Here is a 14,120-nt window from a genome sequence, read left to right as displayed (position 1 = left end):
ACTAAGCTCTTGCCTATACCTTTTATGAAGGTTTTGATTCTTGTGGGATTTTTGTCTCTTTGTATTATTTACTTAGGAAAGAACCCAGAGGAGATTTTAGGCTATGACATATTTTAATGAATGGGTTGGCTCCAGTTTCTTTGGCAGAAAGAGGTGGTACAGTATCTGGGACAAAGTATTGGACATTGGTGAGAACAATGGAAAGAAGAGTGGAGACACTGCCTAACTAGCAAAACAAATAAACTTCAGGATATCACAGGAAGGGGTTTATGTGGGAAATAGTGAAGGAAGAACAGGCAGAGATGGAGATCTGGTTGGTAGTAAGTTGGGCTAGTTAGTTATACAAAGGTGTCAGAATTGCAGCAACACAGAAATTTTTAAGAGGCTGTGTTAAAGAAATATGCTATGGGCTGGGACTGTAGCTCAGTGGTAGAGCACTTGTCTAGCCCATGTGAGGTACTGGGTTCAATCCTCAGCACCACTTAAAAATAAACAAATACAATAAATGCGTGCTATCCATCTATAACTACAAAAAATCTTAAAAAAAAGTGGTGTACTATGTTGGACAATTTCTCTAAGCATACTTAATTCATATGGTTTAGGAAAAGCAGTCAAGATTTATCTAATCATTGTGTTCTAGAATTTAATCAGAGGGATATATTTTAACCATTAAAATTCATGTTTAAAATCATATGCACTGATTGATTAATTTGTGGTGTAGTTCCTAGAGCAGTTTATTATAGTCTAAACATCACTGAATATAGATTAAAGGAGATTTGAGTTTGTTTCAGATTATATTCTGCAAAGATGACTGCAAGAGTTTCTCCCAACCTCCCTAGGGTTCTTCTTCACTGTGACCTTACCACCTCTGGATTAAGAGAAGTCTATTTCTCTTTCTTGAAGCTGGACAGGTCTTGTGACTATCCTGACCAAATCAAAAGAAAAACAAACAAACAACTAAAATCAACTCAATGACAATAATAACAAACTAGCAGAAGTGATGTTATGCCAGTTCTAGACATAGCTCTCACCTGGAAATGACAGCTTTCTTTTCAGCCTCCATAACAGAAGTGTGACCACCTGAATTCTACCAAGCTGTGAGAAGCCCACATTCTATGGAGAGGTCCTAAAGGAAACGACCTAACATGGAGAAGAAAAGATTCCAAGAAGCACTTGAAAGAGTTGGCAGACAAGTAAGTGAAGAAACCGTCTTGGGAGTTGAATCCTCAAGATCTGCCCCAACTGGGCTGGGGATGTGGCTCAAGCGGTAGCGCACTCGCCTGGCATGCATGCGGCCCGGGTTTGATCCTCAGAACCACATACCAACAAAAGATGTTGTGTTCGCCGAGAACTAAAAAAAAAATATTAAAAAAAAATTCTCTCTCTCTCTCTCCTCTCTCACTCTCTCTTTAAAAAAAGAAAAAAAAAAAAAAAAAAGATCTGCCCCAACTGAAGCTTCATTGATCAGAAACAAACCACATAGCCAAAGCCTTCTGGAACTTCTGGAATCCCTTTTTCTTTTTGGGGGTGGGGGTCCAGGGATTGAACTCGGGGCACTGTACACTGAGCCACATCCCCAGCCCTATTTTGTATTTTATTTAGAGACAGGGTCTCACTGAGTTGCTTAGTGCCCCACTTTTGCTGAGGCTGACTTTGAACTCACTGATCCTCCTGCCTCAGCCTCCCAATCACTGGGATTAAAGGCATGTGCCACTATGCTCAACTCCTTCTTGAATTCTTGATCCACAAAATGAAGAGGGGGAGATAGAGTACTGATTCTAAACAACTAAATTTTATGGTACTTTGTTAAATAGTAATAGATAAACAAAATAAGTTTTTTTTCAGTTTCTATTGCATGGTAATTTGGTGACTATAAACTATGTTTGCTTGTTCCTTGCCTATCTGCCTCCTATACTTGCAATATTAAAAAATGATAAATATGAGAAACTGTGATAGAGGCAAGAAGCTATTATTGCTCCTTGAAAAAATGTGTCCTGTTTGTAATACTGATTGTATATGTCCATTATATAGGTTTTCATTACCTTATTATTGTTCTTTCCCATATAAGTATGTATATTTGAGATGAGGTCATTATGTTTCTTTTGTAGACTCTGAGGTAGCTTTTAATTTAGGTTGACTGCCTTTTATTAAAATGAGAAATGACCCTGTTGTGTTATTCTAATTGTAATCTTTTAAGCAATTTCTAGTATTTTTCTTTCCAAATATATTTTACATTTTATTCCAATATGATGAGGAAGCTTTCCTATATTTTTTAAATTATCAAAATGATTTTCCAATCATTTGAATAAATCACAAAGCCTTAAAGGATTTCTATGGTTCACTGTTTCTTGACTAAAGTAATTTGAAAGAGGAAATAAAAATCAATTCTATTTCTCTAAATAATAGGAGAGTGAAGGAGAAATCAAAAAAAGCAGTAAAATTATATAGGCTGTTTGTTTTTATTTCTGTAGAGCAAGCATATTTTAATTTATAGTCAGCTGAGATATTCAATCTGTAGAAATGGTCAATAGTGCAGTTCAATCATTCTCAAACTTTAAAACATTCTAATTAATGAAGGAGAAATCACTTTTCAATAATAATTCCCATGAATAATTGCTTAATGATGTTGAACAAAGGCTAAATGTGTATTTCTTCCAATAATAAAATAGAAAACATGGACCAAATAAACTTTCCAAATTGCTACTTCTAAATATGGTTTCTGGGAATTGAATGTTCTAGTCAGTTCAATACTCTAGTTAACAAACTTTTCATTGAGAGTCAGTATGGTTTCAAGACAATAGTACAAGGTTCTTCTCCAACTTTATCCTCTTAAGTAGTTGTGTGTCCTTGGCCAAGGTATATAAGCAAGCAACAGTTTACTTATTTGTAAACTGATAAAATAGAGATTTTACTATTATGATGATTAAATGATTAATGTAAAAAATACCTATCATTTTGCTTTATATTTCAGAATTTTAATGGAGTTTGTTGCTTCAGTATCTATCTTGGAGGCAGCACTGGCCTGGGTCTCTGACATCAACCTTGTTACTTATAAAATTACCTTTATCATTGATACTCCCCCACTATTTACTATTGCTCCTGTTAGGTCAGACACAGACCTTCTCTTCACTTAAGGTTGCTGAAAGTATAACCTCACATTTTAGATTTTCAAATAGCTTCCTCTTCTAGATAAGCCTCCTTGAAGCTTAGTGTGTAGAAACTGGAATCCTGACCCCAATCTACCTCTACCACCCACCTGTTACCACAGATCCCAGTACTAGAAGTTAGATCAGTATTGTTCCTTCCTCTACCCATGTGACAAACACACAATACACAAGACACTTCTTTGAGACTCTTAATTTTAGTATCTCTTACTTGAGAGTTTCCACATCTGTAGCTGAATTTGACCAGGATTCCTAATGACCTAGACCTCCTCATATTGGACTTTCCAGTAGGTGTGAGCTCCCTTTTGAAGCGTTTTTTGGGACATCACATCTAAAGATTCTAATTGCTTGGAGACATTTTCTACGAAACTGTCTTTTTGAACCTGCTGGTATCTATGAAGTTGTCTACTGCATCAAGATCTGTGGCTAGGCTTGCCTTGAGAATATCACACAGCTATTCAGTCTCGGCCTACATATAAAATGTTTAACTTTTGATTTGCATTTATAATGTGGTTAAATAAGCCAGGACAAAAAAGTGGGGGGGGAGTGTCCTAAATTATATTCCTTTTACTAAAATACATTTTAGCAACTAGGCCACACATATTTGCATGTTTAAAAATTAAATCAATACAGTAATCAAACAAAATTCCATTAAGCTATGAAAGAGCAGAGCTAGAACTCTATGTTGTTTTAATGCATACATTTAATTATCAAGGGATAAAATATTCAGAGGAAAGGCTGAATGAGTCCTTGGTTTTAAATAGATTTAACCTTGCAAATACTATGTGTATATCCAGCCTCTACTGACAAAAATAAATAGTAAAAAATGCAATTTACCAAAATATTCAAGAACAAAATATTAACTAGTGTTTCAGTAATGCTGAAATATTACCATTAAACATTCATTGAGCAGCTACAGAATGGAACACACTTTATTAGGTAGTTTGGGACCCCAATAATTTTAGTTAGAGCAGAACTGGTCCTCAGGAAGTTCAAAATGAAATAAAGAAACAAGGAGGTAAATAATAGATATAGTATAAATATATTAATTTATTTAATATTAAGTATAAAATTTGTTAGATCATTGAGCAAAACTACTATGTAAAAATTGTTATTTCAAACTGTTCTCTGTATCTACAGATATGAATCCTAAGTTGAAAAGCCATGTAATTATATTTGAAAAGAAAATTTTAAATGTCAAAATTAGAAACAAAATCAATAATAAAAACCTCACCTTTATGTGGTTCCATTATGAGCCTGGCACTGTTGGAGAGGTTCTTTTTATGCTAACACAATGGATTCTCACAGTGATCCTATAACAAATATGCTAGGATTATTTTCATTTTTCAGAGAAAGAAACTTGAGTCACTAATGTGGTAAACAATGTAGCGTAGAGCTGTCTGGCTTCCTATACCAAATTACTACTAAAGGGAATGAATAGCAAAAGAGTAATGACTTGTTCAAATAAAAATAATTTTACATTGTAAAATTGATTTTTAAATTTCTCAAATATTCACAAAGGACAGTATAGTACAGAAAACATTAGTTTCAAGAAGAGTTTTGAAAATAATCTTTTTCTTATAGGCATTTTTCTGATGAAGTACCTACTATGTTATTATGGACTAATGTGTTAGAAGGAATTAGTTTGTGTATTATATTTCTTTAGAGAAGTAATGTTGGTCAGAAAAATGAGAAGGAAAGATTAGCAAAGGGGAAAAAAAGAGTAATTGATGAAATCTACAAAGGCCCACTTCATTTTCTTGAAAATTTGTCCTGAAACATCTTAAAATTTGATTTACTTTTAAGGTTACTAGACAGAAGAAAACTTCATCACCTGGAACAATTAATGTTGGCTGTCAAACTACTTCATATTGTATTTAAATTAGTTTTGTCATTGGTTCTGATGTTGGGAAAGATAAAATATGCAAGTATCTAAAGCCTCAGTCATTCAACAAATATTTACTGAATATTAGATTATATAATATTTATTATATTAGTACCTAAGAAATACTGGGTAAACTAGAGGCTGGAGATGTATCTGTGAAACAAAACTGACAAAAATTTCTGACTTAGCCAAACTTAAAGTCTATCAGATGTAGCCATGAATAAGGGATGGATCGCATAGTATCGTAGAAGATGAGCAGTGCCCTGAGATAACTAAAGGAAGAGCAGAGTGTGATGGGCTGCAGGAAGGGGATGGTTGTAGCTTTAAGTAGAATGATCCTGAGTTAAGTATCATTGAAAGGTGATATTTGAGATTAGCTTTGAATAGGGGGATGGATTTAGCCATGCAAATAGCTGGGGAAATATTATTTCAAACAGAACAGCTAGTGCCAAAGCCCTTGGGAAGAAATGCTTATGCTGAATGAGGGTAAGAGTCAAAGAAAGAAAGTCAGAAAGAAAAAAGGGAATGGGTACACTTCATTGATGGTTTTCTTAGAGAAATCTGAAGACATGAGAAGGCTTTGAGCCAAAAAGAGGCATGATCTGATCTACATATATCTTACTGGTGTTAACTTGTATAGGAGTGTAAGTGTAGCAATGAGACTAGGTAAGAGGCTAATAGAACAAGTCTTCTGTAAAAGAGAAGATGTTCTGTATAAGATTGAGGAAAAGGACATGGTGATTGTGGTTATTCTACAAAGGGGGAATCTACATTTTTCCTAATGGATGGACATAGAAGGATATGAGCAAACAATGTCTACAAAACCTTTGGCCTGAGAAACTGGCAAGATGGTGATCTCATTACTGAATATCTTGGTCATCAAAGTTTAGTTTTGGAAATCTTGCTTTATTTCCTCTCTTTCCACATTTTTCTTAGAGTTGTAAGTAATGATGGGATTTGTTGTTACATACTCGAATATGCGCATAATATAACAATACAATTCGACCAGTATCACTCCTGAGTGCTCCCCACTTCATCCCCACCTTCGACACCCTGGTTCCTTCCCTCTAGTAATCTCCCTTTGATTTTCATAAGATCCCTGCCCACCATGTTCCCCCCTTTTCTCTCTCTAGTTTCCACATATGAGAAAAAACATATGATACTTTGTCGAGAGCCATCCATGGACTATGTGTGGAACAAATTGGCATGGAAGCCCAGTGAATAGGAAAATCTGATATCTGGGAACTTCCAGTGGAAATCCTACTGTTTAAGACCTCCTATACACATGTGATCTCCCATTCAGTTCTGCCAAAAAGGTCCCACACAGCACCGGAGAGGGGGTGACCCACTGCAGCCACCTAGCCATACAGCCTCTCAGAGATGGGTGTTGCCTAACAAGATGCCAATCAACTTATTGTACAAGACACCATGAAGCAAGACTCCACCCCTGAAACCTTATCCCTGACTTTGATGTACCCCCTTAAATAAAACCACTGGAGTCATTTTCTAATTGTTCAGTTCTAGCTCCTGTGTGAGCTGGACCTATCAGGTGCTCTGCTTTTAAACCTATTCTTTGACTCTCTATATTTCTTCACTAATTATTTCAGACTCTATTTTCTCAGGTGGCTTATCCCCTCCTGAACAGTAAAAATTTTCCTGGCAAGGTGCTGGCTGCCTTGCAATAACTCTTGACCTTTTGAGTTTGGCTTATTTTGCTTAACATAATGATCTCCAGTTCTATCCATTTTCCTGCAATGACTTAATTCCATTTTTATTTATGAGTAAATAAAATTCCATTGTGTATATATACCACATTTTTAATCCATTCATCCATTGATGAATACCTAGGCTTATTCCATAGTTATTGTGAATTGTGCTGCTATGGACATGGGTATGCATGTAGCACTATAGTATGATGACTTCAGTTCTCTAGGATAATACTGAGGAGTGGTGTAGTTGGATCATATGGTGGTTTCATGCCTCTGGAAATCTTATGTTTTTAAATAGCAAACATTTAACAGGAGATATTGTGTAGGGTTTTTGGTATATGAATTCAGAAGAATTGTGGATTAGAATCATACACGTGTGATCCACCAACAAATAGATGATATCTAAGCCCTTGAGTCTGGATATCAGCCAAGGAATAATTATAGATTAAGAAGATGATATGTCCAAGGCTGATGCCTGGGTTACTGTAACATGAGTTCAGAGAAAAGAGAAAGAATCAGAATAAGGGATTGAGATAGTGTGAGGCAGATAGCAAACCAGAAGAGGGTGAATTTCTGAAGTTACTTAGAAACATATATCCAGGTAAAGTCAATCATAAACTGAGTAAAAGCTATTGATAGCAAAGAGAAATGCTAACAAGCTATTGATGGTATTGAAAAAATAATTTTTGGTGGGAAAATGTATACAAATGAGAAACAGCAGTTTCTGAATGAGATATGACATCATCTTATTTGTAAAATAATTGATGAAAATAATCTAAGAAAGTGGGGAAATGAATGCTAAAGATAGAGGAGGGAATCAGAAGGAATGTGATCCACTTATAAGTGGGAGGTAGAGGGAAAGACAGAGTATGTGGATAAAGATGCTGGTAGGGAGGTAGATGTGGTTGGTGGTGGGCATTTATAGAAGTTCCAATCAGAACAATTTTAATTGATAAGTAAGTATTCAACAAAGAGACAATGGATTTGAGTGTGTAAGCATGGGAGTGATCACAAAGTTTGACAAGGGAATTTAGCTTTGAAAGAAATGAAGAGAGGATATAAAGGAAGAGGTCATGAGGGAATGGGGTTGCCAAACAAGAATAACATAAGATCATGAAAAGACAGAAAGAAACCAGATTCTAAAGTGTGAGTGTGTCCCCCAGAGTTTTACTCCCTATAGAGAGTACAATTGAACTTGATGTGTTGGTAGAGTACAATTGAACTTGATGTGTTGGTAGGTTGTTAAAAATGGCTCAATAAAGCATATTTCTCTTTCCTCTGCACCCTTTAAAATATGTGTTTGCTATTTTCTAGAGCCTATTTTCCCTCCCCTTGAAGTCTATGCTGTTTTGTGAACTGCTTTGAGCAATAGAATGAATAGCAGTGGTATAAGACTTCAAGCCCTGGCCTTGAGGCCCTGTAATTCTCCTTTTGCTCAGAAGGAAGTCAGCCACTATGGAATGAAGTCCACACTGTTCTGCTCAGGAGAAAGGCTCTTGAACAGTGCTTTCCAACAAAAATTTCTGCTATGATGGAAATACTCTGTTTTCCATGTGTAACTATTGATCACTTGAAATGTGACTTGTGACTGAGAAACTAAATTTTAAACTTTAATTCTGATTAATTAATTCAATCAATTGTGACTATTAGCCACAAGCTAGTACTTACCATATTGATAAGGGCATCCCTATAGAAAGAGATTTGCATGAAGAGAGAGGCCACATGGATGAAGACTAAAGTGCCCCAAATAACTCCCAGATATCTAGGGAGTTATTGGATATCTGAGTTATTAGATATCTGAGCCTTCCAGCCATGGTTGAACCCATCTAGCCAACACCAAGTTGAGCAAAGATAATTGTCTCAGCTGATTCATGCTGAAATCCCTGACCTATAGAATCATGAACAATGAGATTGTTTTAAGCCATTAAATTTGAGGTAGTTATGTGGCCATAGGTAATGGACATAGACTTGGTGATGCAAGAATGTCCTTCCATCTTATGGAAAACTATCTTGGGTAGCCAACTGGTCTGTTCCAAAGGACACCTAGCTGCCAGGTGTCCATTCAAACTGTGATACTATTATTCTACAGAAATGTGGACTGCATCTAGACCCCAGATTAGGAAACTAACTCATTAAGTCTCATTGTCCCAGATGTGGGACACCTATAAAAACTTATATTGAGTAATATATGTACCACTTATTGAAACTTTTGAAATAAATATTGTTTTTAGAGTTCTATTCTTCTGAGAAAACAAGTAGATAATTAAAGTGTTTGCAAATATACACATACATTTCATATATATATATATATATATATATATATAGGATGTGTAAGTTCTAGATTAAAATTTTCAACCACTTTTAATGTATCCATGTCAATTTCATTGATATTTGCAGAATTGAAAATTTGGGACTTAATGGTTTAAAGTGCTTGAAGTAGAAGATGCAAGAAATAAAACCCATTTTCACTTTTTAAACCTCAGGGCTTTCGTATATAGCATTCTCACATTGTTCAAAAAGAGATCATCATAATGAGAATGGAAATTTATAACAGGAAGTTTGAGACCCAGACACTGAATTTGAGTGTCTCTTCTTTCTACTTCCTGTAATATAGCTCCCTGCCTTTTGCTTTTAAAAGACATAGATGGTTATAACTCATGGCCTTATGTAAGACTAGAGATGTTGGCAGAGAAGAACAGGACTGAGTCTACTGCAGTTATTGATGTAACTTCTCTGTGAGTTTGATCCTTCAACTGCCCTTTTTTAACTAAGGTCCTGACTTTGCATCGTATAAATTTCCTCAATATTCTCTTTTATTTAAAAATTATTTTTAGTTGTAGATGGACCCAATACCTTTGTTTATTTATTTATTTGTTTATAAACTTTTTAAATTGATTTTTAAAAAATAAATGACAGAGGAATGCATTATAATTCTTATTACACATATACATCACAATTTTTCATATCTCTGGTTGTATATAAAATATGTTCACATCAATTCGTGTCTTCATACGTGTACTTTAGATAATGATGTCCATTGCATTCCACTATCCTTGCTAACCTCCTACCCCCTCCCTTCTCCTCCTATCCCTCTGCCCTAGAAGATAATGCTAAGTGAAATTAGCCAATCCCCCCCCAAAAAAATGCCAAATGTTTTCTCTGATATAAGGAAGCATATATCCATAACTATAATCCATATCTGATATAAGGATTCATAGTGGGGTAGGGAGGGGGAGCATGGGAGGGATGGACAAACTCTTATTTTTATGTGGTGCTGAGGATGGAACCCAGTGCCTCACACATGCTAAGCAAGTGCTCTGCCACTGGGCCACAATCCCAGCCCTAAATTTCCTCAATATTCTTGATGATATGGAAGGTGTATTACTTGCTTTTACTCCTTTGATGTTACATTAATTACCTGTGCAAGAGAAAGGAGGACTCTTATTAATGAAAGGGCTCATTGTATATAAATGGGCTTTTTCATGACTTGCCATCCTCATTTGGTGTTTTTAAATATCAGTGAGCTGACCCTTCTACACATTTTTCAAATCTGAATTATTTTGGTGAGGATATACGATGGGAGAACACATAAAAAAAAACAGTATTCTCATTAAATTAAAAATGTTAAGAGAGTACTCTCATGACATTTAAGACTTGCCAACAAAACATATTATAAAGGGCCAAATACCAGGGCAAGAGATTAGTAAGAAAAAAATGAATTTGGTTCCATCAAAAACTTATACATTCTTCTACATTTGAGTTTGTAAAATTAAATTATCCAATAGATTAAAAATTCCTCATAGGCTGCTAGAATCCCACCCCTTTTTAGACTGTTTTAGAGCTCTGCCTGGCTGAGTCTTTTGGTCATGGGTGAGTAGGCAAGCTGGGCTCTGTTAATCTGGCATCATTCATAGGAGTCTTTGTTGAGCTTGAGAACTGTGGATAAAGGTGCAAATTAGAGAACCCATCTGAACAGAGAAGATGTGAAAGCTTAGGACTTTCTAGGCTCAAGACCCTGAGGAAACATGGAAAACAAAAATGGGACCGAATTGCAAGTGTCAGTAATAGAAGGTAACAGGCAAAATAAACAGATTCACCAAAGCAGCAAGGTTCTCAATGATTCAAGGAGAACAGGAAACAGAGTTGGTGTTCTTGTCATTGTATCCCCAAGTGTAGTATAGTGATAACACTCTGAAAGAGTTAAAAAAAATGGATGTTCAATGAATAATAAATAAGAAACTCATGGTTGAGCATAAGAGGGAATGTTTAGGGCAAGTCAAAACTCAACTGTACAATAGTCAAAAGTTTAGCTTTGTCATATGAATTCCCTTTGCTAAGTAGCCTTGGGTATTTTCAGACTTAATATTTTATGTCTACTTGAAAGACTGTGGTAGCATTTTAGAGTTAGAGGAAAGCTGGTATCTGATGAAATCAAACAAAGAAAAAGAAAAGGAGGAGGCAGAGACATTTATTGAAGATTTCCTGATATCTAAGCACTGTGTCAAGCATATCACTTGCATGATTTAATTCTCACAGCAACTTTTTGTGGGAGATATAACAATTATCCCAATTTTACTGATAAGAAAACCGGGCCACAGAATGTTTAAGGACCTTGTTCAAGCTTCTATAGCATATACATCATTCTCTACAATAGAAACAAGATTCAAACCCAGGCATGTCTGATTTCATATATGGATTCTCAAACTCTATTTCCATTTGTTTCCCAACTTGCTCACTAATAATAATTATTTGCTGTGCTTGTAAAAATGTCGGTTCCCAGAACCTGAATCTAGAATTTACTCAATAGAAATCTCCAAAATCAAGGTCCTGAATATGGCTTTAATAGGCATTCCTCAGATGATTATTTAATTTTTTAAAGCAAATTTGAGGAACACTCAAATTTTGGAACATTGTATGACACTGTACATTAATGGTAGAAATTTCATTGCAAAATTCCATTGCACTTAGCAGAGAAAGAAATGTAGATGCTTTATTTTAAACTATTGAAGAATTTTCTTTGCATAAATTCTTAGAAGCAGGAGTGCATATTAATATGGGTTTGCAAAACAACTGTGAACTATATTTAAATAGAAGAATATTATGGAGTAGATATGAAGTGAATACTATTTGTGAAAGAAATGAAAAATTTACGGATTTGTTAAAAGGTTGTTTAAAAAAGATCTATAAATAGTTTGAATTCCAATCAATGTTTCATAGTAGAAAAGGCTGGTTAATCTCTAAAAGGAAAAATGTTAAAGCTAATTGGATTTTTAAATCTGAAAAACCCACAGGGACAGGCTTTTCTTGATTAAAAAATTTAAATTCATTTTACAGCACACATTTTGGTCAGGGTTATGGAAGGGTAATTAACTTCCCATGGAAGATTCACTAATTACCAGTGGAGCAAAATCAGGTTAAGCAAGCCCTGACCTTGGAAGAAATGCAAAAATATTTATCAGGTGCTGTGGAACTTAACACTATAGATACTAGAATGATCTGTTTAATATTTATGTCTAAAATCTATTTTAAGATAGCTCCCACAGCTATTTTAAGATTTTTATAAATATTATTTAGTTCACTGTGTTAGGTTAGGGCTTATTAAGTTAAAAGTTTAAAACCACAACATTTATATCTACAGAATGATTTTATCCTGAAAACATGGGTTTTCTAAGAAGTATTTAATAACAATGTCTGCAGTTTTAAATAGTTGATGTTCCTTATGTAGGCTGGTCAAGTGCCACATTGCTTCAAAATCCAGTAATTTTTTTATTAGTTCTGAAAACCTCAAACACTAAACATTTAAAAAAAATTTAGTTGTAGACGGATATACCATACCTTTATTTTATTTATTTATTTTTATGTGGTGCTGAGGACTGAACCCAGTGCTAGGCAAGCGCTCTACCACTGAGCTACAACCCCAGCCCCCAACCCCAAACATTTTGAGATTTTTTTTGGATCCCTAGTGAATAGTGAAACTTATTGTTGCTTTCTCTAGAAAATATACATGTAAACAAATTAAAATCAGTAGAATGACTAAATTGCTACAAATAGTTTTTTAGCAAAAATTTTATAATTTATATTACAAATGCATAAAAACTCGTAGTTTCATGTGATTCTTAGTGATTGGAAAGGTGACAAACTGATATTATATATGATTTTTACAATTCATTTTCTGTAAGAAAGGAGATTTTTGAAATTTGGCACTGAAGCACTTCTGTTTTTAATTAGAGAAAAGGGGGGATAATTCAGCCTGGTTTAGAACTTAGGAAAAGAAGTTCAAAAGCCAACATCAGATGTAATAATTAACTAGTATGTTTAATGACTTAAGATGAAAGCTTCACTTGCTTGGGGATTGCAAGTATTCAAATGTTGACTAAAAGAGACCTCTGGTTTAAGGGGAGCATCCATAACAACCTAGTGGCAGGCCAATTACCTACATAGTCTTACATTTTGAATAAACTGTGTTAGAGGCTTCTATTTTAAAAAGAAGACATTGAGTCAATGTTTGAAGGCAAAGAGAACTACAGAAAACTGGGGGCATGTGAAGGAATTAGAGGAAATAAGGGGAAAAGTCCAGAGCAATAAGCTGGGATCACGCTTTAGCATCAGAGAGCTTCAGAGAAGACTCATTTTTTTAAGAGTTGGATTTCCAAGGAGGAACTGTTTCCACTTGGGCCACAGTTTGGTAAAAGGACCTGGGGGATAAGGTCAGTTAGTAAACTTCTAGTTTAGTTCATCATGTAGGAAAAACAAAAACAGATTAGAAAATGGCCCTGTCCAGAATGGAGGAAAATTACAGGACATGAATTACCATGGTGAATTCTACCTTTATGTAGACCTTTAAAGCACCAATCAAAACCAATCAATCAATAAACAAGTGAAAGGAAAAATCAAACAAAACAATAAAGTTAAAGGGAAGAATAAATTTAAATGAGAGTTTCTGTCTAATACAAATACTTAGAAATCTCTTCACAATATCACTTACACTTCAGACTTTGGCCCCTTCTGTAGCTCCTTGCCATGAATATCTGGGTGTATGAGGTAGAAAGGCTTGCACCCTGGCAGCTGACCTATTCTTGTATGCATAGCAACCAGTGAGTCAGGGTTGACCAGTTCCAGACCATGTGTATTTGATTAGCTTTTAGGGTTGTTACCTGTGGTTCATGGACATTTGATCTGTTCTTTCTTAACTCTGTTAGGGTCTGAGGTTTATGACTTACCTGGAGACTGTTACTCTGTTCATTTCAGACTAGGTTGTCCATCTTGAAGTCTACATGGTTGCACATATCCCAACTATGAAACCCCTTCTGACAATACCTCCCATCCCAGATAGTTCTCAGTAATTCTGAGACCCGTTAGAGT

The sequence above is a fragment of the Spermophilus citellus genome, assembly GCF_964194105.1.
Source record: "Spermophilus citellus genome assembly, chromosome: 2".
Taxonomy (NCBI): domain Eukaryota; kingdom Metazoa; phylum Chordata; class Mammalia; order Rodentia; family Sciuridae; genus Spermophilus; species Spermophilus citellus.
This window is presented reverse-complemented; position numbering follows the sequence as displayed.